Below are 27,254 nucleotides of genomic sequence, written 5' to 3' on the forward strand. Positions count from 1 at the left end.
AAGGGTTGTGCCTTCACTATTTAAGCTTGTTGATGGTTGCCTATGATGTAACATTCTTCATGTTTATTACTTTTTTATAAATCATTTCCCCCCAATATATTCTCTACCATTAGGAGAAGAAGAAATTGAAAAGCTTTATTTTTGTTTCCAAGAATCATAGACGCTGATTTAGGGATTGGTTGTTGTGACAAATACCGTAGGCAACCTTTCTGAAGGTCAATGCATTAGATTCTCAAACTACTGCAGATCAAGTTCTTTTAAGAAGTCTAAGTTCATGTTTGAGTTCAGTGGGATTATGTTTTTTTTGCCTCCAATATACAGTTTATACAGTATAGACTGTTCAGAGACCACTCGAGAAGGAGTTGTTGTACAAAAAATGTTGCAAGTCTTCCACTAGCTTGAACAAAGACCACAAATGTACTGTACAGTAGCTCAATAGTTCCTGCTACCAAATCCCAAAATATATGATACAATAATACTTTATTCTCTTATGTTTCAGAATTTTAGTCTTGCATCAAAGGAACTGTGTTTTGCATGTATAGAGTAGAAAGTTACAAAGCATTGAAGCATTGCAAGTAAACAATAACAGACATCATACAGACAGTATTAATTTTCTGCCACTCCCACAGGATTCCACAGTACACTAGAACCCTGTAAATGTACTCCCCCCACCATTACACTAAGCCCATGTAATACATATTACCCCTTCACTTTTGATACTATACTGTATTCACTACTGATTGATTGCTTTTATATTTAATAACTTGCAAGATGAGTGCAAATTAGAGAGGGCAAATTTAACACTGATTGGTTTATGTATTTTTACACAATTTAATTGTTTTATTTAGGCCATGTGTCTTTCATGAGATTAAAGCACTTTCGGAACAGAACAGGTTTCTAATAGCTGTATCAGTAAGGTGGAAACACCTGCTCTGAAGTGCACCATCAAACACATTTGCATTGAACGTCTGCCAGATTTCGGAAACCACATAACAGTTTTTTTCATGCATCGGGCCTTCTTGATTCTGCCATTTTATTTGGTCGGTGCTGTCATCCTGTGTTTCTGGATAGTGCTGTTAGCTGTTTCAGAAATCAAACTAGAGCGTGGAAGCTACAGTACTAACAAATTTAGGTGTCATGATCTACTAAAGGACCTAATGGAAATTGTATTCTGTTCACTGTAAGAAGCTCCAAAGAGGAACACATTGGTTAGATATTAAAATAATGATGGTAATTCAAATCATGAAGTTCTTTTTACCCTCTTTGAAGATAAAAGAGAAAATGATTGCCCCCGGCACAGGCAGATGCCACTATTTTTTGATGTGCTGTCGGAGTGACATTAGCTTCAGCTAATTAGACTGATCTTAGGAAATCCATGTGTTTCGGAGGCCCCCAGCTGTTCAAGCCAGTATAGGCGTTGATTCCAAGCGCGGGTTTGGTCCCGACGTCGCGGGTTCAAGCCTGGGTCGTGTCAGAAGCTGGAGAGCGTCACGGCCAGCTTCTGTGGGATTAATCGCCTGCCATGAAACAGGGACTCCAGTGGTTCCCAGACTGCCTGCGGGGCTTGTAGTTCCTCTAGTGAGGGACGTGCCTCTGCTATAACCTGCCTGTTAGGCTTTGTGCAGTTCTCTCATTGCATTGAAGAGGTGGATGGGGACATCAGAGGAGCTTTTCTGCCCACCCTGGTTCTCCCAGTGCACTACAGGAGCAGTTGCAGTGAGACGTAAAGAGACATTTACTTTATAGGTATTAACAACACCACACATGCTACTAGTTTGCTGCAGTTTTCATTCCTTTCGGTACAGAAATAAAATGGAAATTAGACATGTATAATTCATGAAAAGTAAAAGACACTTGTTCATTCTACACAGAATTTCACTTTCTCAAACTTAGTTCTTTTTTTTCGCCAGGATTTTAGGGTGCTATCAGAATATCTTAATTTCCAAGCCTTTTGTCAATATTGATCTAAAGTAGTGGGCTGTAATTTAAATATACTGAGTGAAATTTGTAAGGTGTTGCAAATTGTGTTCATACCTCGTTATGGGTTCTGTACAAACTACTTGAATGCAGGTTGGAAATATCCAGTCGAACATAGAACTTAGTTTAAGTCTCTTATTTACTGTCTGTAATTGTTTAAGTGGAGGAATATAGGATTGTCTAGCATTCATTTGAAAATACCAATGGTGTATTAGTGTAAAACCTGTTTAGGATCATAAAGCTGGTAAATCGGGAAATGATTCCAGCATGACTCAGTTCAATAATTTGGGGTCATTGGAGTAGGGAATTATACATCCACGTGGTTGTGTGTACCAAACCTCTGCCACTGCTGACGCAGTAACATACCAGCACTGTCATTCTAATATCTGAAAGCCTCAAAGTACAGTACTTCAGTAGAAGTTTCAGACACATTGCACTCCACACTTAAACAGAAAGGGGAGGAAACTAGAAGAACAATGCTTGAAACATTCTCTGAAAAGGGTTTCATTTTATTTTTTAAGTTGTTTTGGCATACAGGTTTTTTTTTTTACTGAGCCATGTAAGTCAGATAAAGTTCAAAAGTCTTTGCTCATTATCCAACTTAAACGCTGTGTAAAAACAATATTTTTTTTCATTCACAATCTAATCTTTTCTTTTCTTTTTTTCTTTGAAGTCCATCAGAAAGACCACACGCATCCGTGTGACGGGATTTTTCCGAGTCACGGCTGTCTGTTTTTAACAGTTTGGACTCTTTACTTCTTTTCTCCTTGTTGTCAAGCTGTGCAATGAAGAATTTGCCAGAGCATGGAAGCTGCCTGACTTCACCCCTGACAGAATTGACACACAAACTGTACCCCAATGCCAGATCCGTAGAACAAGCTGTTACCTTGATGCTGCTAACGCAGCACAGTCACAGACTAAACTCCTTGAATAACCACACATGTTTTGAAAGGATCACTTTCAGTTCTTACTTGCGCTGGTGACTGTTGACAGTACCTAAATATTTGGAATAATACACATTTCCCAGCCCCCTGGAGAAAGTGCAGTTGACCTGTCCATCCACAAGACAGCTCTATTTCAGTTCCTGTGCAGACACGTTAAAGATTCTTTCGATTCTTTTTCTGAAAGAGCAAAACAGGGATTAGTGCTTGCAGCCCAGTTAAATTCAGTCAGTAAAGCTCATTGAAACATTTTGAAATGTTAACCAGAGGAGCACCTGTTTAACACACACCATATCATTACCAAGGATGTTTGCTTTTAGAAGATGCTTTGCCCTCCCTCAGCAAATATTTCTTCTTTGTTCAGCCTTTAAGTTTAGTCAGCACTCAGACTCCCTTGATGTGTCTGCTAAGAGGGAACATAACTCTGTCAGCCTTTCCAGATAAATATTTGCAAAAGAACACATCTTGTACAGTATTTCTGAACCTATTTTAGGTTATGCCAATCGAAGAGTTGAAAACATCTCCAAAATAAACATATTGTACCATCTTACATACTGTACACACATATGTAATGTATGCAGTACTTGTAAACAAGGTAGTCTTGTGATTGATTTTTGTTTTTCAAAACTGCACAGTCTGCAAATGAAAGCTCCTCTGGTCAGCTTTCTAGTAGATTCCCTTTGGCCAAAAGTGAAACTAGTTTAGTGGTTTAAGTCCATTGAGTATTACCCAGCACCAATCCAAAAACCTTGTAACAAACAGAATATTTGGATTTACTCTTAAAAAAATGAAAGGCTGAGCACTAATAATCATTACCCCCTCTTTTCCTAAAAAAGAAAATATTTCATGCTAAGGGTTGAAGCTGGAGCAGTATGAAGATCTTAAAACTTTTCCTTGCCTATGTTGTATTGCTCTGTCCACAACAGTTAACTGCTGTAGGTTCAAGTTTTCTTCTCGCAAATCGCAGAGTCAGCAAGGAAGCAGAAATAAAAGAAACCTGTATAAAAAACGTACCATTTAGTCCCAAGTGTCAGCTGTGTGTACTTCTGTGTTATTACTGCAAAGTGAAAATGCTGTGATATGTACTTAAGGAAGGGGTGCTTATAGGCATTTCCAAAGTTGACTGAAGCGGTCAGTTCCAGTAGTCCTGCAGTACTAAAGCTCTTCAAACCTTTGCAGTCTCAGTCCTCCCTACGTTTATAAATGGTTTAAGAACTGTGTTTGCTCTTCATTTGCCAACTGGAATTCAACATGCCTTGCAATGTGTACTGATATTAAGTAAGCTTCTAAAGAAAGTGCCTCTTAGAAGACAGAACTTCACATTATTTGCAAAGAAAGATCTTACCTTTGTTTCCATGTTCTCTCTGTACACTTTAAATGAAAACCAAAATGTTGGTAGTGTATGGAAAACTAGCATGGAAATTTGAGATAATTTTTAATGTGGCAGATATATGTTTCCATTTTATTTTCATATCAGACTCTAAAATAGGTATTAAAACCTAAAAGCCGTCAACTCATTTCTAGTGCACTGATGTTTCATTGTTTAGAATGGATGAAACCAATACGAAATGTAAAGAAATCCTTTACTAAAAAAAGTGTTAAATGGCTGTCATAAAAAGTTCGGCTTTTTTATGGATTACAAAAGCACTGTAACGGAGGCTGCTTCTTTGGCACAGTGGGTTTTGAGCACAGTTCAGTGTGGAGGGGTGTGAGATCACAGTATTAGGTACTTCATGCAGGATGACTTTCTGAGCACTATTAGACATTTGAAGTGTATTTCCTGTCTTGAATTAGGATGCAGTGTTTCCAGTTCTTTATACAGCGGGTTTTGTCAGAGGCCCCATCCTTATCTTGATAAGACTTCTTCCAAAGGGTACTGTGGAATTTAAGGCTTTGAGTTGTGTAATTTATGCTTACTCCCAGAAGTCACCTCTGACAGGTCTGTAATATGTCAAAGCACCACAAGCCCTTTGCTCCTCACCTCTGATCCTCAAGAGCTTCTCGTTACCTGGAGGGCTCTCCACACATTTTTCTCTTCACATGGTAAAGGAAAAGGTAAACTTGTTTATGTGCTGAACCAGAAAACACTGCTATTAAGAAGTCAAGTGAAATGATTAATGATAGATGTCTTAAAATCTGAGTAATGTTTCCTTCACTTATGGATCATTTTGATCTTCTGGGATTGTACAACATTGCAACATCTAAATACTTCTGGAAAAAACATCAAAATAAGTGGACCACAATCTTTAACACACATTGTCTAATATTAATTAGAAAGTCTTTTACATCTTTCAAAATTATTTCATAATTAACAAGCAAAGAAATCATGACATGTACACAACGTGGAAGAGCAGTAAACTTTATTTTGTTTTAAAAGGTGTCCTACAAGTACCTTCTACATGTTATTATTGGTTAATTTTATTTGTCAAAACAGTGGCTGGTTTTATTGTCAATTCTCTGCAGTATAATTGTTGTAATCTCTTAACAAATGTTAACATTCTTCCTTCAATACACTATGAACAAACTGCATACTGATTTTATTTGTTTAAGATAACAGAATAATTTGGTTGAAACTACAGAAGAGGCTTAAAAAAAGAGCCAAGCAATCTATTGACAAGACATTCAAGAGGAATATTCAGGGAATACTTTTCCGTAAATTGTTTTTATTTCCTGTGATTTGTTTAACAGAAAATTGCTGTTTTCCTGCTATATTTGTTGCACCTTTAATAAAGTAAAAGTAAAAATTACTAAAGCAGCATCAGGCAGATATTCAGAACTAGACGTCTGTAATGTTTCTACAAATTGGTCTAATTTATTAGCCATTTTTTTCTTTTCAACCTAAAGCTGTATTCATTGTCTTGGAAAGATAGCTGAATATTCATATTGTGACATCACAGTATGTGGAATGTTATCATTTTTGGGGTGTTTACTGTTTACTGAATACCCTTAAACAATGTATTTTTACAAATAGGTGATTACGAAAAGAACAACAGGAAATGACAGAGCGGATTAATCAATACTTAAATTAAATAATCATGACCCCCAAAATGTAAAGATTTGTAGCTGGTATACACTAGTTAGAGGCACATGTAGTCTTTATTCTGTGGGATAGCTTAGGTGAAAAGAGTAATAATTCAGGCACACTTGGTTAAAGATTTAAATATGAAAATATTTATTTATAATAACAATACACACACTAAACAACGCACAACATGTAAATTACACTATGTACAAACATTCAATAAGGTGTCCCAGAGGCCTAATGTTCTAATCACCCAGGAAAAAAAACTGTGACTCTTAGCAAGTATTCAAACTTATAAAATGCCTAGAAAGGCCAGAATAAGAGAAAGCTACCTTCTAAACCAAACAGAATACAACCTGGAGTTAACTTTTCTGCAAATCCACATGTCACAAAATGAATGGGAACCTATTAACCTACTCAAAAGATGCACCCACTGACAAAAAAGAGGTCGTTTTTAGCCTGGGGATTCTTTAGACGGGAAATCAGACTTCCCTAAAAATCATAGCACAGCAAGCTCTCTTAACAAGGTTCAAATATTTAGCTCCAATCTGATCTTTCTGGGTGATCTGAGACAAGAATCTCTCACCTTCCCTCCTTCCCTCTCTCTTGTCTTCCTCCTTCCTCTTCCTCTCTCCTCTCTAGTTGTCTCCCTCTGGCTTCCTATTTTATGCTCTGTTCCTGGACTATTTATTAACATTTACCCAAAACTTAATTTACTTTGGTAAGCCAAGTAAACTTTAGGATTGCTTTGATCACTGAATCTGGAACCATAACATCTCAGAAAACATCTCCTTTGCTTTATCACCATGTTGACACTAGCCAGGAGTTACCCATTGTGTCTAGATTCACGTCTTAGTACCAGATGAATAGAAAAATGGTGCTTTTGATACAGTATCGGTGTCTTTTTCAATGTTTTTATCGAAATAAAATAAAATGTTCCATTGCTGTCCCAATCTGGGGATATAGGCTTAATATTTATTTACATAAATTCATACAGTAAACAAAAAATTAAAGGATTTGGGTAAATGAGGGTCACCAAGTATACTGTATACAGTATAAAATGCAAAGTATATACTGTATTAAAGTAAGGGATTCCACAAACATGTGGCTCATGTATTAAACACATAACATTCCTTCTTAGCTACCATAGCTGTAAGGGGAGACCTCAGTGACTGTGAAAGAGGGGTGATTGGTGGGGTGCTGGTGGCAGAAGCATCGGTGCCCAAGACAGCTCGTAATTTACTGTAACCTTGCTGATGGGTGACGAGCTACAGTTTCTAAATTGTCAGCATGGAACCCCAAGGGATAGACATTGGCAGCAAGAGCAACAGTGGGTGGAAGCGCATATTACAGGATTGTGATATCAGTTAATTGAAGTACAAGGCGGAACAGTTAAGGAACTGCAAGTCAATTGATTGCAAATTTCCACACCAGGTGTTAGCAGGCAGTTTTTTTAAAAACTGTCCTCCGAGAGCTCAACAGAGCAGGATACCATGATTGGTTTCCAGGGCACAAATAGCTCATCACACCTGGCAGTATATGGTACAGAGTCCAGTGAAACAAATGGATGAGTGAAAGACATCTACAGCCCTGCTTGGCCCCAACTTAACATTTACTTGGAAAGGTCAGTGGGCAGTCAATCTTCTTGGAAGGCAAGGTCAATCCTAATGGCACAGAGTGCTTAATACAATACCTGTACTTAATGGTACAGGAGTGATCATCTTCACCACGTGTTGCAGTATTTATTTCCTGCTGAGAAAGGGGTCTTGCAGATTGAAAGTCTCCCCCCTTCCACAGAGCACGTGTGATCACCCAGTGGTTGAAAGGGCATAACATTCATAGGTGATGGTTTGTGAGTCACCAGATCTGGAACCAACTGAATACTTATGGGATAATCTGGAAAAAAGCCTGTGACAGCATTTTACACCTCTAATTATCAGCCGTGAGAGGATTCATTTTCTCAAGGAAGAATGGTGCTGCATCCCTTCTGCAGACTTCCAGGCACTGGTAGACTCTATGCCATGGTGCATATACTGTATGCTGTACTGTCTGCACTTGGTAGCCCAACTCCCCATAGGTGACTATACATTGGTCCTTCCATATATATACTGTATATACTATATATTTTGTGCTATTTTTATTATTGTCTTGTGATTTGTGATTTAATCATTTTGAAAAGAAATGTTTTAGTGTCAATATATTACAATTATTTCTCTTTAGTGGGAATGAAAGGATTTGATTTTGACTTGAATTTCTGTATTGTTTAAATTAACATGCAGATTGGTATGCACAGCGAAGATATACTGTAGGGTACATTTTGGAAAGAACACTGGCAAATGTAAACCAGAACTGCACAGACTTTGTGAGTTCAGTGTGTTTTTTTGTTTCTGCCAGGTTATAGAGGAAGGCATAATCTGGCTTGAACAAGCTGTTGAAACAAAAAAGGGCCTTTAAAATCTCTGCCAAGTTTCAGAAAGGATAAAAGACCTGGACAGTCTTTAGTGACAGACTGCATAATTGGAGTTCCCTCTGCAGCCAGTTTCTGCCCTTGATGACTCATTTAGTAGCAGTGTGAAAAATCTAAATTTGAGAAGAAATGATTCCTTTGATAGTGATAAACACCTAGGTGTGTAAGAATTTTATTTTGGGTTTATGACAAAGTTGATTCATTCTTTCAGTCTATGGAATTATGATATTACCAGAAGTATATACTATATATATGGAACAAGTAATAGGTTTATTCCATGCTGAAAAAAAGAAGAAAGAAAACACAACGTTTCGGCCGTTTGTGTGACACACCTGAAGAAAGCTCCACGGCCGAAATGTTGTGTTTTCTTTCTTCTTTTTTTCAGCATGGAATAAACCTATTACTTGTTCCTTTGCAGCCTACGCATGCTGACGCAGCTACCCACCTGAACCTATACTATACAGTATATATGATTTGTTTTAATTACACATTTAGAAGAGGTAGTTAGTGTTCTCTTTGACATCTCTCGCCTCATGTTGACGCACTGAATATGTTAACTGTGTCACAGTTCGTGTTGAAGATGGTGATAGAGTTTGCCACCATACAGTACCTTCACGAAGAAGAATGCTGATTTAGAAGAATGTACTTCCAGAGAAGAGATATTCCTGTGCTATTTGAATATTTTGAAACATAAACAGTTCTTTGTCAGTTTCAGACTGGGAAATCTGATGAAGTGGGACAAAGCTGTGCTGATTCACTACTTCTCAGTGTCTGTGGTTTTCATTGCCTCTGGTTCCTATAAAGCAGCAACCACTGTTTTAAAGGTTTGGAGCTACATGAATACATGAGTTTGATCTAAAATGGCTTTTTATGTATCTTTAGTAAATAACAGGGCGTGGCGCAGAGTACTGGGTAAGCTGTAGTTTCCCTCTGCAGACATTGCTGTTGTACCTTGAGGGGGGTACTTGACCCCAATTGCTGTACAAGTAGTGACCAGAAATACTGGGGAGAATTCCTGCAATACATTGGGGTCCATTCAAGGGAGAGTCACATGGTGTCTAGTCTGCTTTACCCCAAGAGAATCAAAGACGAGCTCTAGCTTGGTAAGCTACTGTGGCTCTACTATGAAATTGACCTTTTTAGTAAATGCTAATTTAATCATTTATACTATTTGAATTTCCACAGATTTTGGAATTCCTTATTCCTCTTGTTGCTGAGAAATTCTCCCAGTGAGGTTTCTGTTATGCATCTGCAAGGTTAAAAAAGATGTGAAATACTGTACACATGGTGTAGTAAGTACTGTAATAAAGTGAGAAGCATAAACAAGAAGGACAACAGCCAAGCCAAAACAAATGTGCGCAGAGAAATAAAAGAAATCTTGTAACTTTGGATCATTACCAAACATTAATATCAATCCATATCTGGAATGTTAAAAGTAAACAGATGTGCCGCAGGAGGTTTATTTTTTGAGAGCAGGAATTTTAAACAGCTGTTGAAACTCCCCCCAACATTGACATCACACTTATCTTTCCTGGAAATGAACTAGGCCACTTGTAAAACAAGGTGACAACAGACTGATGCTTGCCTGCAAGTATGCACCTTTAATAATACAGTTCAGGAATTAAGTTCTGAGTTATTAATCTACGCATTTATTATGAGGTCATCAGCCAACTATCAAGTCTCTGATCTGACTAGGAGGCAGCTTTAGAATAGCAGTCAGAAAGGTGTTTTTTTTTAATTCATTTACAGGCATCTCAATCTGCAATATAATCTGAAACTATTAGATATTTTTGCTGCTTTGCTTCGTCTGTTTTTTTCTTGTCTTGGCTGAGACAAATTGTGTTGCAGGGCAAGCACTAACAAAATACGAAACTGGACATGAAAGGTTACAAACAAGAGCAGACCATTTGGCCCGTGTAGCTAGTTGCTTGGTTGCTGATAGCTAATTGATCTGAGGATCTCTTTCAGCTGTTTGTTTAAAGAGAAGCCAGGGTATCAACTGTAACAGTATGGCTGGTTAGCCTTTTCTGTTGTCCTACAGCTCTTTTTGTAAAACAGTGCCTCCAGCATTCAGTTTTTAATTAACTTCATCACACAGCTTAACTCAACTTTGTTATGTTTTACATTTCTTTTAACTTTTACAGCTTGGCTCTTGATTTAGCCATCATTTAATCTCAGATTGTAAATGCCTCACTTTCTTGCTTACATCTATTGAGGGGCTGCCATCAAGCTCTGAGATCTGAGTTTCATCTCAGGTGACAAAGAGTCTGAGAGTTTTGGCGGGAGTGCTAACATTTTTGGCAGGTGGATCACCATTTTATTCAGGCCTTGTTTTGAAAACTGGATCATAAGAATAATGAATTAGTCAGTGTCAACTGTAATGTCAGTTGATTTAAAGTCAATCTTTTTAAAATTCATTAAGACAGACAGCTTTCTCAGATAATGTTTGTTAATTGAACTAAGTTCCATACAACTAGTTGTTATGGCAATAAAGTATTGAACTTGTTGCTTAAAATGCACTCTAAGAGGGAGGTTTAGGTATACAGATTGATTGGAATACCCCAAGAGCCTTGCACGATCCAAAAGAAGTTTTTCATTTTAATTGTGTCAGAACTTATAACAGTTTTACATTTCTTGGAAGTCTATTTGGAGCTTTTATCTTTTTAAAATATGTGATTTTACTCACACTAAGCTTTTTTCAGACCAAATACCATGATGGATTGAAAATAATGTTCATTTATTGTACATACTGTACCATAGTCCAATCGATTTGTCCTGTTTAAAACTTAACCTGTTCACCAAACATTTCAGTTTTAAGATTTATTGTAAAATATTCTTTTTACTTTTTTTCCATGTAGTTTTTTTAAATGTTTTTTTTTTTTAATTCTGAGACTTGTACTTAGGTGGCTTGATTTCAAATAAACAGCAATTGAAGCCTAGAGAGGCAATATCCAATTTGGGTAGATTTGCATACTAAGCAACACTTTTGTTTTGCCAGAACAGTTATGGAAAAATAACAGTGTTTTCTGTATTCAGTTATAAATTTTGCATAAGAACAAAAAGATGAAAGAAGGCAGACGTTTTAAACATGTGAAGTGTAGTCCCTTTTGTAATCTGTTGGGAACTCTATTTCATGACTCAGTTTATTGTAGTTGTGTTGTTATTTTTATTCCAGTTTATAGGCTATAAAATAACACTTCTTCAAGTCTTGTTATAATTCAACAGACAAAATATAAATTGCAAAGCCGTACCTTTTTTATCTTCTGTGTTCAGCATTGAGAAAGTCAGTTATATAGTTCAGAAGTTGTGCTAGCCTGGTTTTTTATTTGCTTTATTTTGCACTGTAGTATTTTCTTCTATTATGATATCTTTGGGCTGTTAATTGAGGTGGTATTTTTTCCATGCTTTAATAGCTTGGTGCCGTAGTGCTGTGGACACAGTCAAGGCCTTGATACATGGGGGTGCCATTGTAGCCACCTGATCTTATGTTAAGGAATGGGGGTGGGTGAGGGGGTTTTGTTAAGGGAAACATTATTTTCTTGTTATACATTCTTTGGGTCAAAAACTATCAAAACCAATTTGCTCTAAAAAAATGAGATTAGATTATCTCTAGTATTATTTTCTTTTTTTCCTGTTATCATTTACTATATAAGCTGAAATGAGGTCATGTAAAGCTGTCCTCATTCTTATCTGCACGATTTCCAGTGGTTGTGTTTCTCATGTTTTATTGCTGAGGTGAATTACATCACTGGGACCACAGCTAATGCACGGTGTGAATTTTAAAGATGGGTGAAATAAATGCATTGAATGGAAAATAGGTAGTTATGGCAACAAAGTGCTCTTTAACTCTAAAAAGGTTTTGTTTGAATTTTTATTTTTAGAGAAGTGTTTTCAAGATCCCTCTGTGCTGCGCATAGGACAGATTAAAGGAGCACTCTGCAGCATCTGTTGTACTTATTTCTGTTGTGCTCCGCTTTACTTTGCTGTACTGCTTACATTTTCTCATTCAAATGGCATTTCCTGTGCTATTGATTCATTAGAGAAAAGTAATTGTCAAAAGACCAAGACCAAGATCGGGCCCAGTAAATAAAGTAGTCTTTTGGATAGTCAGTTCTTCATCAGCTAGACTTGGGCACCTTTCCATGACGTTTGCATGTTCTCCCCACTATATCATTTTCCCCTCATCGCATGTCCCCTGGTTGCTCCTGTGCCAACAAAAGGGAGAAAGGTGATGGCCAGAGGGCATAAAGATGAAGCAAAATGGCGTCACAAAATGCTGAGAATACCCAAGCGCAGCCTCTGAACTCATCCAGGACAACATATTGATTTAAAACTGTATAGTCTGCTCTGCTGGTCCCTGTGAACTCCTTCCCTTTCGCCCCCTTGTCTAGGAAAGAGCTCTCACTTGGAAATGTGCTTTCACGTCGATATACGTTGTCATTTATACAGTATGTGAACCTTTTGTGTGCCCAGCTTTGGTTCTACATGACAGCTCTGTGATATCAGAGGCATGTTTAGTAAATAACTAAGGTGTGTGCCAATCAATTACCAAGTAAAACCACAAATAGTAGAAAGAAATGCAAGAGTACAATATTACAATATAACTATTTCTCCGTCGAAACTCACCCATTATGTTCAAGTTAGCTTGAAAGGATAGTGGAATATTATTTCTTCTGATGTCTTCTGATCACGTCTGAACCATTACTGTCAGATCTTTTTTTCTGTTTACAAAACACATGTTCAAAATATAATTGTAAAGCAATAAATGTGATCAGATTGCATTTCTCTAGTTATAATTTTCTCATGATATGCCCTTTATGGTATTTTAGACTTGCCTGTGAGCAGAATTCCACCTCTTTGTCAAGATATTTTCCCTCTGAAAATATTTCTTTTATACTCACATAGCTGAGTTCATGGAAATCCACATGAAAAGCATTTATCTTTGTATAATACAAATATTAACTTTTCATAAGCATTGTATTTGGCTTACAAAACCAAACCAAATAGGCTTAACAATTAAAATCATGTCATCTATTATAAAACTGTAAGCAGTAAATCAATGTGGATAAAACATAAACCAATATTTAAATATATACTAAGACTTAATGTGTAGCAGATGTAAGTAAACATACAGTACTGTTTCAATAGGATATTATGAATGATAAAGATATAATTAGAGACATTAATTAAAATGCGTACAGTATTTGCTGAGACTGTTTTTTATCTGCAAATGTTAATATTGTTTACTACAAAATGACAATAATATTCATTATTAAATATAAATATAATTATTGGCAAATAATAGGCAACTCTGATCAGTGGTGTGGAAATTTACTTTATTTTGGATGGAGTGGAAGATCATCCAACTGAAAATCTTCACTGCCTGAAATTTCAACGTCACATTATGCTGAAAACCGTTGTTCCCATTACACAACACATACTATTCTTTACCTTAATATGTATTAATTGTTATGGCATGCCTTAACTGAATGTGATGGTGAGAGACAGTACTTGTTAAACACCAATCAAAGTGAGTAGCAGGTGTGAATTTTAAAAGCTATTGTCCGCTCAAATCCACCACCACACCAAAAAAAAATACATTAGATTAAGGCTTCCCTTCCAATCTTGTGATTTTCCATGGCATTCAAAGTTTCCATCACATTCATATTTACAGTAGGTTGGTCTGTTTCAACATTTTAATTCTTGAATGTTTTTCAGTAATACCATTCTTTTAATTTGCTTTTTTAAAATGGGATTTGTTTATAAAAGAACACAGAAAAACATGTATTTGTAGAAAGGAATGCAGTGGGATGTAATTTGGTCTTCAGGTGTTCCCTTTAATGGTATTGAATTGAGAAGAATTACAAAACTGCTACATGTAGTTCTGGCAATGTCTATGGCCAGACTGCTTTAGCGGGTATGTAGTTGTTAATGTGGAGTTTAATCAGGACCCAGATCTGTTCTTGCTTATTTTCCAATCTGTATCAGACTTACAGTACTATAGCTTGAGAAGTACAAAGTGGCTTAAAATGAATCAAATGAGCTTTATTAATATATCTGCTGGTCATTCTGAGAATGTACTGTTCCAAAACTGACATTAAGAGTATTGGGCAAGAGATGCCTGTGTGCCGAGAATGGTATAGACCCTTAATATATCAAAACAACAGGCTGGGTTTTAGTGTACTCGCTTCTTATGCAAAATTAACAATGCATGACGTTCACATTCCTGGATTTCTTCGACAGTTGCCACACTGGATTTGTGACTGACGCATTTGGGCTTCCAGCTCCACTGTTTCATTGCTGTTCCCTTGATGTTGGTCAGAACAGACGTTGTGAGTTTAACATAATTAAAACCAGACTGAATCATTTTTTCTAATCTTACCCTTTTTATCTAATCTTTTGTTTATATACACTAAAGATTAAATGTTTATATTACACTACATTTCTAACCTAAGAGCTGGCCGTCATTCTGTTACTTAGCTTACTGTAGATCCTTACCACAACAAGCCTTTGGCATGCCTTTTCATTATAAACCGATTCGATTTACTCTAATCTGCTTTTCTTTTCCTCATTTGGCTCTTCTTTGCCTATTTTGGATCTAATGCAATACCGTGTAATTTTTTACAGTTTGTCTTGAGTTTTGACTCAATTATGTTGTGCAACATTTGTTGCATTTATCTTGCTGTAAGCGTGCATGACTTCAGTAAACCTTTCCAGATGGCATATTTTAACAGAATTTTAGTTATGGCCGCTCACATGCTCAAATGCAATAACAGATCAACTCAACATCATAAAAGTCCCTTTACATTGTATTGAATTTTTTGGTGAGACAAATAGGGTGCTCCAGGTTTTATGGTGTATTAGTGCATACAGAAAAGTAATGGATGAGAAACGTTCAGTTGTGGATGTGTAGCTGTAAATATGTAGTCTTCTAATATGTTCATTAGTATTCACTACGTGATAAGCATATAAGGGTAAGTGAGAGTCTACAAAAATGTGAAGTGCTACATCAATATCAGATGATCAGAACAGGGAGAGCGTTGGTTTCTTTCATAAACTGACTGTGGGAAACAAGGTTGTGCTCCAATCTGATAGTGGGGATGTTTTTTTCTGTTCTGTTGAGTCATTCTTGAAGAATGTTTAGATTAGTCCAGCAGATGAGGCCTGTCACTGAGGACCTATAGATCTGACACGGTGGAGTTAGAAAAAAAAATATAGGCCCCTTTTGATTTCTCTTTTTCTCTCTTTGGGGTCATTCATGAAAAGCACAAATATGGAGGCACTATATGGAATTAAAATATGATACATTTACTGTAGGATATTATAAGATCATTTATCGGCAGTGTTTAAAGAAATACCATAATTATTTTTTGAAAAAAAATCCCTGTGAAATTGGTTTGACTCTGACAAGTACGGGCGGCTCCTGGATGTTGTTATTTATCACTTTAGTGAGATATAATTTAAAAGTTTGGAAAAAAGGAAAAGTCATTTTGATTTGAATTGCACACATGTTTTGCACTGGAACATCCGAGTTCAGCCAAGCTCAGCTGGAACTGTGCTGACCAGTAGACACAGGCAGACAGAGGTAAGGTGTGGATTTGTGCTGTCTAGAAATGGCTGGTGAGGTCCCGTTTTTATTTTCCATTTTCATTTATTTTCACATATCGCTGAATATAAATGAAAACTACAAAACTACAACTACAAACTACAAATATGAACAGAGAAGACATTGGAATAACTTAATTGTTGTAGTAGAAATTGGAAAGTGTGTTTTTGATACAGTACTTTGTTTTCTAAAGGCACACAGATAGTAGTGGAATGTGGCATTTATTTTTTTCCAGTCCCATTCACTCACTTCAAAAATACTGCGCAGTTGCCATCCTTACCCTTTCACACAGACAGCAAACAGTGAAAGTCGGTGACATCCTATGTATCTTTAAGACTAAAGCTCCAAGTCTAATCACTGTGGTGATCGCATACAATAAAATCAATAGAAGATACAGGAAAGGAAGGAAAAGATGATGAATCCCAATTGTTTGTCTTTGCAGAACAAACACATTAAGAACATAAGAACAGTTACAAAATAAAAAGAGGCTGTTAGGCCCAACTAGATCTTTGGATCTCATTCCACTCATTTCTTGAAATAAGCCAGAGTATCAGCTTGGCACAGTCATCTCTTCTGTATTCCCACAGCCCTTTGGGTAAAAAAGTGCCTCCTGTTCTAGGTTTTAAATATATTTCTACATAGTTTCCACTTGTGTCCTCTGTTTCTTGATTAACTGCTCATTCTGAAGAAGTACTTGGTCAGTGCCTTTGAGGATTATGAATACTTGTATAGTAGTTTTCTCTGTTCATGACCACAAAGGTTTAATCCTTGCAGGAAATTCTGTTCAACCCCAGAATGCATCTGTGGCAGTCATCCAGAAAATGAATTTCTAATATGGCAATAAGAATTGTCCACAATATTGTAAATGAGGCTTTTAACGGAAGCGTTCTTTTGGGACCCTATGCTGCAGACGACACAATCCGGGAATGAGTGAGGAAAACACGGGGAAAAAAGGCATGCAGGAGTCGGGAATGAAAACAGGGGGCGTGTCCATAGTGCGCAGGTGTTCAGGGGGGTGAGTCCGGGAGAAACAATCCAAAACAGAGTCCAGAGGGAAATCCAAGACGAGGCAAAAGTCCAAAGCCGGCCGGTCCACCTGAGACGAAGACAAACAGGATTAAAAACCGGAACGGGATCCGGTGGAGGGTCGGGGGAAACAAGGGGGGACCGGGACGAGATCCTACCGGTCCCGGACTCGCCTGGTACGGGAACCAATGCAGAGCCCGGAACAGAGTGAGCGTCTGGCTCTTATAGGGAGGCAGGAACCGGGAGCAGGTGCAAAAAATCAACTCAAAGGTGAAAGAGCCGGAGCGCCCTTAAAGGGGAGGGACTACAATCGTGACAAATGCATAATGCAATTTTAGCATAACATCTCTTGATGTTTGAGTGCACTCATGCTGTGTAAAGCATAGTGTAGTAAGATGAGATTTGTAATGTTTCCCTGCTATGTTCTTGCCATACTATAAAAGCTCTGCAATGTGTGTTACTGTCCCATCTGATGACAAACCTTGTTTCGTTCGGGGGCTTTATGACTTGCAAAGTCATCTTGATCCCTAGTTATTAGCAACAAAAGGTTTTGTTAGTTTGGACTACTAAAGGACATTTTAGGACAGAAAGCTTTTGGCACAGCTCTTTCCTAAATGGTGACAACAGCAATTTAAAATAATTCTGAACCATCATCATTTGTTTTATTTTCATTGTTATCATCATTATTTCAGGGGCTATTTTAAGTAACTGGAGTGGGAATTCTTTCTTGCCAGACTGGTTCACATGCGTGCCCTCCATTTTCTAAACAAGGTATTAAATTAATTGTAAAGATTCTGTGGGAAACAAATGCCCTGTGGGCTAATAACAGTAATTTGTCCTGAAAAGACATGTAAATGCCCCCTTTTTAAAAAAAAATAGCCTAGTAACTAAATTGTTGGGACTACATCTTAAAAGGATTATATATTTGTGACTGATTACTTTTACAGTGAGAATATCTGAACCAAAAAATACAACTTGAAGCCTTTTTTCATTCTCATATTACCCCCTAATCACAGGATCAAACACAACAGTCCTCACAAAGGCATTTTGGGAAAGTACCATCTCATAATGAAATTGAGACACAAATCTCCATTGCAAAACTTAGACTAAGAACACCTGCTGTGCAGAGCTGTGCATCACTATGCCAGCCAAGCTGAGCTCTTTAAGTACCGCTGTTTTCATTTTTGCTGGAAATGGCTAAAAAATTGAATGATAATCATGTAACCTGCAGTGCTTTTTACAAGATTATACCTTATATTAATGCTGTTCATCTTAAATACAGCTGTACAGGACATCAGGATATGTAATGAGTATTAGAATCAAGCACTTAGAGGTTAGTGAAATTATGTAGTTAAAACAGAAATTCAAAAAAAGTAAATGATACTTAAACAAGCTTTGCGACAATAGGCTGACTTATGTATTAGGGATGTCAATTTTATTTAAAAAGTTTCTATTCTTCTATTTAAACTATTAAAATTATATTAGGCTCCTGTTTAATCATTAACAGGATGATTCACAGTAGTAGTCCACAATCTGCTATTCTTTATCAGGTGTCTTTACGTACAACAAAATATTGATACACAACACTCAAGTTTTGTCAATTATCGTTAACAGAATTATAAGGCACTGAGGCAGCACTGTGGTTAGCATTGCTGCCTCAGAGGACTGGGACCCTGAGTTCAGTTCCAGTTCTGTGTGGAGTTTGTATGTTCTCTGTTCGTGGAGGTTTCCTTTGGGAGCTCTAGTTTTCTCCAGAGACTCCAAACACATACTGGTAGGTTAAGTGGCTACTGGGAATATTGGCCCTGCTTTGAAGGAGTATCTCTCGTCTCTTTAGTTGTAACAATTGACTAGTAGAAAGCCTTGTAAATGCACATTTACACACACATACCTATGTGGACTGTACACAGTGTTTCAGAGAGGAGTCTTTTGTTGGTCTGTAAAACTAGTACTCTAAAAGCATAGTGGTTAATGGAAAAATAAGTGACACATTAAGAAATGTAAGTATGTTCACTGCAAGCTGAGTTTTAAAACCACTTGATGAATCAGGTTGTGTCATGCTCAGGAATAAAGAAGGATTCAGTTTTCTGCCTGTAACAGCATTATTAAGATGGATTTTGTTAATCAGTCTCAAACATCCTTTTTTTTTTCTTGTGTTACTATCGTAACAGAGCACAACAAATGGCAGCATCATGTGGGCTCCTTGAAGCTTTTGGTTTGGAATATTTTGCAAGCATTTGGCAAGGTTAAAGATTTGTCTTTTTATTCTCTTGAGATAAATGGTGCTGCAACATGAAGAAAACGAAGCACCATTTGGGGAAAATTGCTTCTACATTCTCTCAAGAGTAGTCATTCAAAACATCAGCAATTTTTTGCCAATAACAGAGATCCACACAAACAGACTGAGGAACTCAGGACTGTTATTTTGACACTCATATTTTTATTTTACTATCTGTGAGGCTTTTTTTCCAGGCTGATCTTGTTTCTAGCTGTGGCTGGTGTTTTTGTGCTACGTTGAAGTGAAGTTATATAGTTCTTTGTTAGGTTTGCGCTGGAGTACAATCTGCTTGCAAGTACTGCGTATTTGAAACTTAGAAAACTTCAATCAAGACAAATGTGGAGGGCCAAAGAACATCCTTGGACAGAAAAACAAAACAATAAACCTTTAATTTTATCTTAAAGGGAGAGTACAGTAAATATCTGACAGCAAAAAAAAAGCCTTTCATTCATCATACAAGCCCTTGTAAATTCTTGCATGATGGTGTGGCAGTTAACATTGCTGACACACAGTTCTTGGGGCTCTGGGTTTGTTTCCGGTCTGGGGCATCTTCTGTGTGAAGTTTACATGTTGTCTGTATTGCTGTGTTAGTCTAATCTATGTGCTCTGGTTTCCTTCCATAACCCAAGATACTGCCCAAGTTAATTTGTGTCCCTAAAAGACCCTACTCTAAATGTGAGTGTGAGCCCAGAGATGGACTGGTGTCCTGTACAGACCTTGCACCCTGTATCTGCCAGGCTGGGCACAAGCTCACCGTGAAGTAGTTTGTAAAAACGGAATGACTACAAGAGCCCTGTGATCTCGTGAGGCTTCATTTTGCAAGTCTGCTTTAAATGTGGATGCTCAGCATGCTCCAGCCAACTGTCTCATGTGTTTATTATAATATGTGTAAACACCCCCCACACACACTCACATTCTGTGTGCAGTTGTCTAGAACACATCTACAGTTTAAGACCCCTGTAGCTGTAAATTATTCTACTATTATTGTTGCATATTTGGGGAAGAAACATACAATATTGCATCTTTTCCGTATTTGTAGTTCTTATCCTCTTACCGGACATGCAATTGAAAGCAGTTTTGCTTGGAAAAAATATAAAATGTGAAAAATCCTGAAAATGTTGACCTGAAAAATGATTGAAAGCTAACAAATTGCATTGAAAAATGTTCCATGTTTTAAATTGTTCAGGTGTCCTCCCTCACAACAGAAGAAGGCTCCACAGCCGAAATGTTTTCTCTTTTCCTTTCAGCATTGGATAAACCTTTACGGGTTTTAAATTGCATTTACTGTACATTTTCTAAAGTCTTACCACTGGAAAAGTCCTTTAAAAAATAAAGTGTGGCTGTCCCAAAGCCTGTTAGTTTGTCCTGCAAGAGGCCTTTAAATTTTCTTGTGTTCCAATTGAAAATAGTTTTGAAAACAAATCAGATTAATAGCGATAAAACCTGAGTTTTTAATGCACTTCCCAGGAAATGAATTACTGCTTGTACATTTCTATGTACTTTGCTTTTAAAAAGAATGAAACTTGTGATTAACTGTTCTTTCAAACTTTTAAATTTCCTTTGTTTTGTATTAATACATAGCTATGATCTTCATCTATTACGTGTCTCTTATATAAGTAGAAGATCACAGTCTAAGAATAGGGATTTGTTTCTTTGACTCAAGCCAAGGTAGAGCCCCCTTGTTTCCTGCACTGTGCTGTGCTGTGTTGTGTTGAATTATGCAGATATTTTCATCATTGTTTTTATGAATATCAGAATACATTTTATACAAAGATATACAACCCCTGGCTTTACTTATTGCTGAATACAGCTTTATTTACATCACAGGCCTTCTCTGCCACAAGGCTGGCAAAAATGTAGTTAATAAAAATGTCTGACGCCTAAACTCAAAAGCATACTTTGAATTTCTTTCAATTTGTAGCTGATATTGCTTTCGTTACCTTCTGCTTCTAGGATCTTACATGACAATGAAAACTCCAGTTCTTTCTGTCTGAAGTAATGGAAAATATACCCTAAGAACTAATGAGTTGTAGCCGAGTCGTTGAAGCCTTATGCTGGGTTTTAGGTTGCTGTAGAATACTGCCTCACAGACAGATCGTACTGAAGATGATCGAAGTGATCCACCACGACTGATTTAAGAACAAAGACTACAGGTTTCAGTACCAGATCTTCTGTTTACTTTTTCTAACCCAAGAGCATGTCAAACTGTCATTCTGCTTTTCATGGACGTGTACAGTATCAGATAAGCGATGTTTTTATTGAAGACGTTTTAAATGAATTTATAGTGAAATTTATTTTTTTAACTTTTTTTTTACTAGCCAGATGGTGTCCTCTTTATATTTAAAAGAGGATACTTTAAGTGTCCACCTTTATCTATGTACAGTATTTAATAAGCATATTTGTCTTTTGTGATTTTTAAATTTTGTCTATCAACTTCAATTATGTCTGAGGACCTTGGATATATTTGAAAAACGGAACACACTATGATAGTCATAAGGAGTGAAGTGCACTGTTGCACACATAAAACACCTACATTTTCACTCGTCAGATTTTTGCAGTTGTTGCAGTTCAGCAAGACAGTCCAACAGGAAAACCTGTGGCATTCATCAGACTCCAGCCCCACCTCCTCATCCTGTCAGTAATGATGTTTCAGTTCAGTCAGGCTTTAGAAATCTTAAAATAACTCTTACAAAGTAAACAGTGCTGCTTGTAGCTCACCCATTAATGCAGGGAAGGCAGAGTGTACCCTTTGATACATTTCTGATTACCGGATGTCCAACATCATTTCTGAATAATGGGCTGTGTAGACGTAGAGGTTGACAATTACATCCTGCTCTGCACCACTTTTGCTTTCCAGTCCATTTTGTGTTTCGTTTTCCTTGGCATATACCACACACACTGTTAATTTGAATGAGTACACAACCCTAGACTTTTGTTTTTAAAGGAAACAGAAAAACTGAAAGGAGGGTAATTTATTAATGGAATGAAATCCTGCATCTGGATTTGCAGGATTTGGAAATCCTTATTATTCTTGAAAGTTATCAAGTTTCTTTAAAAGGGTTTTCCTGCTCAGTTGCATGAATGTGATATGCTTATGAATTATATGACAATGACTAGAATGCAGTTTTCATGTACCGTGACAGTGCGTACTGTATATGTCAGGAATCCTCCATGAAAAGGCATACAGATGCTGTGCAGACGCAGGAGTAGGTAGGTGATGAAGCAGGCGAACAGTCCGGTACGTCAGACGAGTCCATGGTCAAAAGGAGAAAGGTTGTTCAAAATCCAAGAAGTACAAATAGTGGCAAAAACAACCGGAAACGAGAGGCGAGGTCCAAGGTCGAAAGGCAAAAGGGAAGTCCAGAATCCAGAAGAATGCGAGGTACAGAATAAACGCCAGGTAGAGCTCTCAAGGAGTAGACTCAATACTGAGGAGCGGGTCTGGATGCTGTAAATAGTGCCGCACAGTACAGCGTGTGGTGATGGATTAACACGTGCAGTGGCACTTGTTATTAACCCGCTGCTGGTACTGGTTAGTTCTTTTGTGAGATGATCTCCACTGGCTGGTGGTCGTGACAGTATATAACTTTTTTAAATGTACCTACTGTATATAAAGTCTATATAAGGCTATATACTGTATACGGTAGTTCAGGTGGGTAGCTGCTTCATGTATAGACTGCAAAGGAACAAGTAAAGGTAAATTCCATGCTGAAAAGAGAAGAAAGAAAACACAACATTTCAGCTGTGGAGCCTTCTTTGGGTCCGGGTGTCGTTCTTCTTCTTCACACCCGAAGAAGGCTCCACAGCCGAAACGTTGTGTTTTCTTTCTTCTCTTTTCAGCATGGAATAAACCTTTACTTGTTCCTATATATATTGTATATATACGGTATATAACTATAATTCTAAGTCAGCTGGATTAAAATGCTTATTCTTTTACAGGCCAATGCATTTTTCAGGTTTTTGCACTTAGCACTTATGAGTGTGTAAATGAAACAGTGGCCAAGTTTGCTTGAACAAAGTTAGCAAACTTAATAAATAAGATGGCAAGATTCACTGGTCTTGGACATACAGTAGACTGTACTCGGTCATTTTTCAAGTTTTTGTTGGATTGGTTTCCAAACTCGAATGTGTTTTATCTACTACAGTATCGAGTGTGAGTTCTGTGATCATGCCACTGTAGTAAGGTCCTCTGTGCGTGCACAGTGTCTCCTTCTAGGAATTTGTTTCCCATGGTCTTCGTGTCGCAGTGCCAGTGTCAGAACACATTCCTGAAAAGTCTCTGGCAAGAGAGCAATTCATTGTAAGGAAACAATATGATTGTGGCCAGTTTTGACTACAGTTTTATGACAGATATGGTCATAATTCTTTCCAGGCTGGCATTTTTAATAATCAGAGATGTCATTGTGTGGTTTTTTTTTTATCACTGAAGCCATTTCTGAACACATTCTTGTTATTTCTATATGTTGAAATGTAAGCAGTTTTAAACTAGAATCTTTCCTGGCATGCTTGGCACACATTTATTTTTTGCATTTCCAAAATGTGAGGGGAATAAGGGTTAACTCGTTAAAAGTAATTTCTCTCCTTTCATTGGAAAGGTGTGCTTGTTTTCATCTTTCAGTGAGTGTGTTTCACACCTTTCACTGTGTGTATTTATGTGACATATAAAAGTATACTATACTGTTATAAGAAATTACATATTGATTTTAGTAAAAGACACAAATACTATATTAAAAATGCAATTTAAAGAGAAAAAGTAACTTAGCTTGTATCCAACATTCAGCATCCGGAATGTGAATTTAATCTTTAAAACAGTTTTGTAGATAATATTTTACACTGTTTTCTTTGAAATAGTATGTGTGTGATTTAAAAAGACAAAATAACAATTGTCCTTAAAGCTCCCAGAGTGTCTTATTAGACTGGTAGTAGTTTTGTTTTCTTTAGTTGTCAAACTGTGAGGAGAAATGAATATAAAAAACACAGAGGGAACATTTGATTCAGTAGGTCTCAATAATAATATGTATGTATGCAGTATAAAACATTTTAGATACTGGTTTAGCTCAATCCTCAAATTTCAAAATATTTTCTTAGGGGCAGAGATGAAGAAAATGAATATTCATCAGAAAATAAAGAGAAAAGAGGTAGTATTTATTTAAAACAGGCAATATCATAAGCTTTTTGTCTACTGAAAGCCCTAACATTAGTTCTGAAGGTAAGGAGATTTTAGTGGTAATTTATGAACATAATGTTTATAAAGATAATGTTCATTAAAACAGGTGGGAGTTTGCACAAACAGTAATATTATTTGTATATACAGTTTCCGTCCAATACCTTGATTTGTTTCTGTGTGCAATGTGTTTTTCACAAGTTTTCTACAAGAAACCAAGGAAGACTGGTTTATTGACTTTTTTTAGCATTCACTAAGTCAGAAAGCTATAAGCATTCATTGATCTCCATTTTTAAACAGTTAAGAATCAATATGTCACACCATAAAAAGCATTATTTATTGTTTGGCTTAACAGGCATCGAATAGAGACAGTGCTTTAACTGCAGACAGATGTGAGCATCTGAGTCTGGCCAAATTCACATAAGTAATTTATTAACTGTTGGTTTAATGCCTCCCATAAAATGATCTTTTTCAAAATACAGTAACATGCTTAATTGGTATCAGCTGCTGGGAGTCCCTAACCTGATTAACACCATTCTGTACAGTGGCTGTTTCATCTCCTACTTTAACATATTTAAAATTAACACAAGGATATTGTTTATTTAGATAAATCTTTACTATTAGCTGATAGTATAAATGTAGAACATTTAATATTGGTCCATTGGAGTAATGTTATAATAACGCATAAAACTAGGATATAAATACAGTCTGTGTAGGTACTACTTAACAAGCTTCTATGCTGCCGTAGCTATCAGAAAGAAACAGGTTAAACTCCAGACTTCCAGGTTATACTCCTGTACTTGCAGGGCAGTGCTCATGTTCACTATTTTCACTGTTGAGTTATTGAATTATGAAAGGACCTGTCTGGTCCAGAAATAGTTAGTTTTGTCTTGCAATATTTTATTTGTATATAAAAAATTAAAGGGAAAAAGCAGGCCCCAGAAAACGTATTGGTAATGTCCAGAAAAAGGAATTATGAGAGATTATATCACTGCCTGTTCAACTGTCCTTTTTACCCAGATGCTGCAGGACTTAACCCCGATTCACTAGACAATGCTAGAGTGGGTTATACTAGGGTGTCACTTTCCTGTCAAAAATGCTATGGTACAGTAAGTTATAGTACTGTACGTAAATCAATAAAAAATAAACTTTTCAGTTAAAGGCTTACATTTTCTGCATACATTTTAAGAAAAAATAATTTTATATGATACTGTATGTGATGTCCAACCACTAATAAAACAAAAATTCCTTCAAAAATGAACAAGCAAAGAATGTGTATTCACCTTTAGGTTTCATATTAAAAATTTTGCTATCCAGAATATACAGTACAGAACGGAATTGCAGCAGAGGACTGACAAGTGTTTTTATACAGAAAATACTTGTGTCACGTGATGGACTCAAGCCCAGTTTAATGTTAAGGTTTCTTAAAAACTGTATATGTGAACTAAATAAGAGATAAATAGAGGCAATAATACTCAGCAGGTGATGTGTTCACTTTAAATGAGATGAAGACTTGGGAACTGTTTTGACTTGTTTGTCACGCCGAGCAGGTTAAACAGCCTTGCCTTGTGGACAGAGCTGTTAGAGCCCATCTGTAAAATGAGACGGAGCGTTGTGGCACTGGTGGTGGCAGTATTGGAGGAGAGGAGCTTGACCATAGAACTTCAGAAGGGAAAATCTGAAATCCCGTAGAGATACCCTAATAAGAAGGCTATTGATGAATGTTGTGTTTTAACCCAAACTTGTCTTATGAACTCCATTTAGATTATGTCAAACTCTAATGCAAGCAGGGTGAAATACTGTACTGTATGTAATTTCGTCTTTTCTAATACTGTATACATGAAAACAGACATTTGAAAATAGCCCTGCAGCTTATAATAACCCCTTATAAGGTATTAGCTAAATAAGTGTGAAAATGGCATTACATTTATGTAACACTTCCAAATAAATGACATTTCAGATCTGACCTAAAATAATGTAAAAATAAATAAAACTTCTATTCTCTCTATAACATCAAATTGACAGGGAAATGATAATCAGCTGATCATGTAGCTGCAGAACTTTTCCCGAGAAGCTGAGGAGGCTTATCAGTGAAAAGGGATATAGGCTAGAACAAGTCTTCAAAATCGATGAAACTGGCTTGTTCTGGAAGAAAACGTGTCTCCCAGACACACATCTCAAAGGTAAAAAGGCAAGCCCCAGGATTTAAGGTGGGCCGAGTGATGCTACTCGTGTGTGGGTATATGCTTGCGAATAGTTGAATCCGGCAAGCAAAGGGCACAAAGCAGGACACATCCTGGACAGGACACCATTCCATTGGAGGGGACACACACAGAAACACACTCACACTGGGGCCGATTTTGTCAGAGGCCAATGAACCTACCAGTATGTCTTTGGACTGGGGGAGGACAATAGATCTGCCCACACGAGAAAACCCTCACGGACGTAAGAAGAATATACAAACTGCATGCAGATAGCATCCCAGGAATTGAACCCAAGGGCCCTAGCATTGTGAGGCAGCAATGAGACGTCACATTTTAAAAATAAATCAAAATAATTAGTTTACTCTGGGAAGTCAGGTGTACTGTGGTTTTTACCTTTCAGTAGAAAATCTAAATGCGTGCTGTTAATTCAAATAAGAGTGTATGGAAGCTTGCCAATGAGGAGACAGCAGAGTGTAGCAGTCGTTTGAATCTTGGACTTCTAACTTCTATGAATTTGGGGTTCGTATCCCATATGAGATCCTGCCTTTGAACCTCTGAGTAACGAATAT

General features: G+C 37.0%; 1 protein-coding gene across 5 annotated transcripts in view; it reads left to right on the forward strand.

The window, feature by feature from the left end:
- Positions 1 to 27,254, forward strand: part of LOC102687382 (rho GTPase-activating protein 6) — a 160,415-nt gene that overhangs the window by 89,541 nt on the left and 43,620 nt on the right. The gene's annotated exons all lie outside the window — the stretch shown is intronic.

Source organism: Lepisosteus oculatus, chromosome 15, assembly GCF_040954835.1.
Source record: "Lepisosteus oculatus isolate fLepOcu1 chromosome 15, fLepOcu1.hap2, whole genome shotgun sequence".
NCBI classification, from domain to species: domain Eukaryota; kingdom Metazoa; phylum Chordata; class Actinopteri; order Semionotiformes; family Lepisosteidae; genus Lepisosteus; species Lepisosteus oculatus.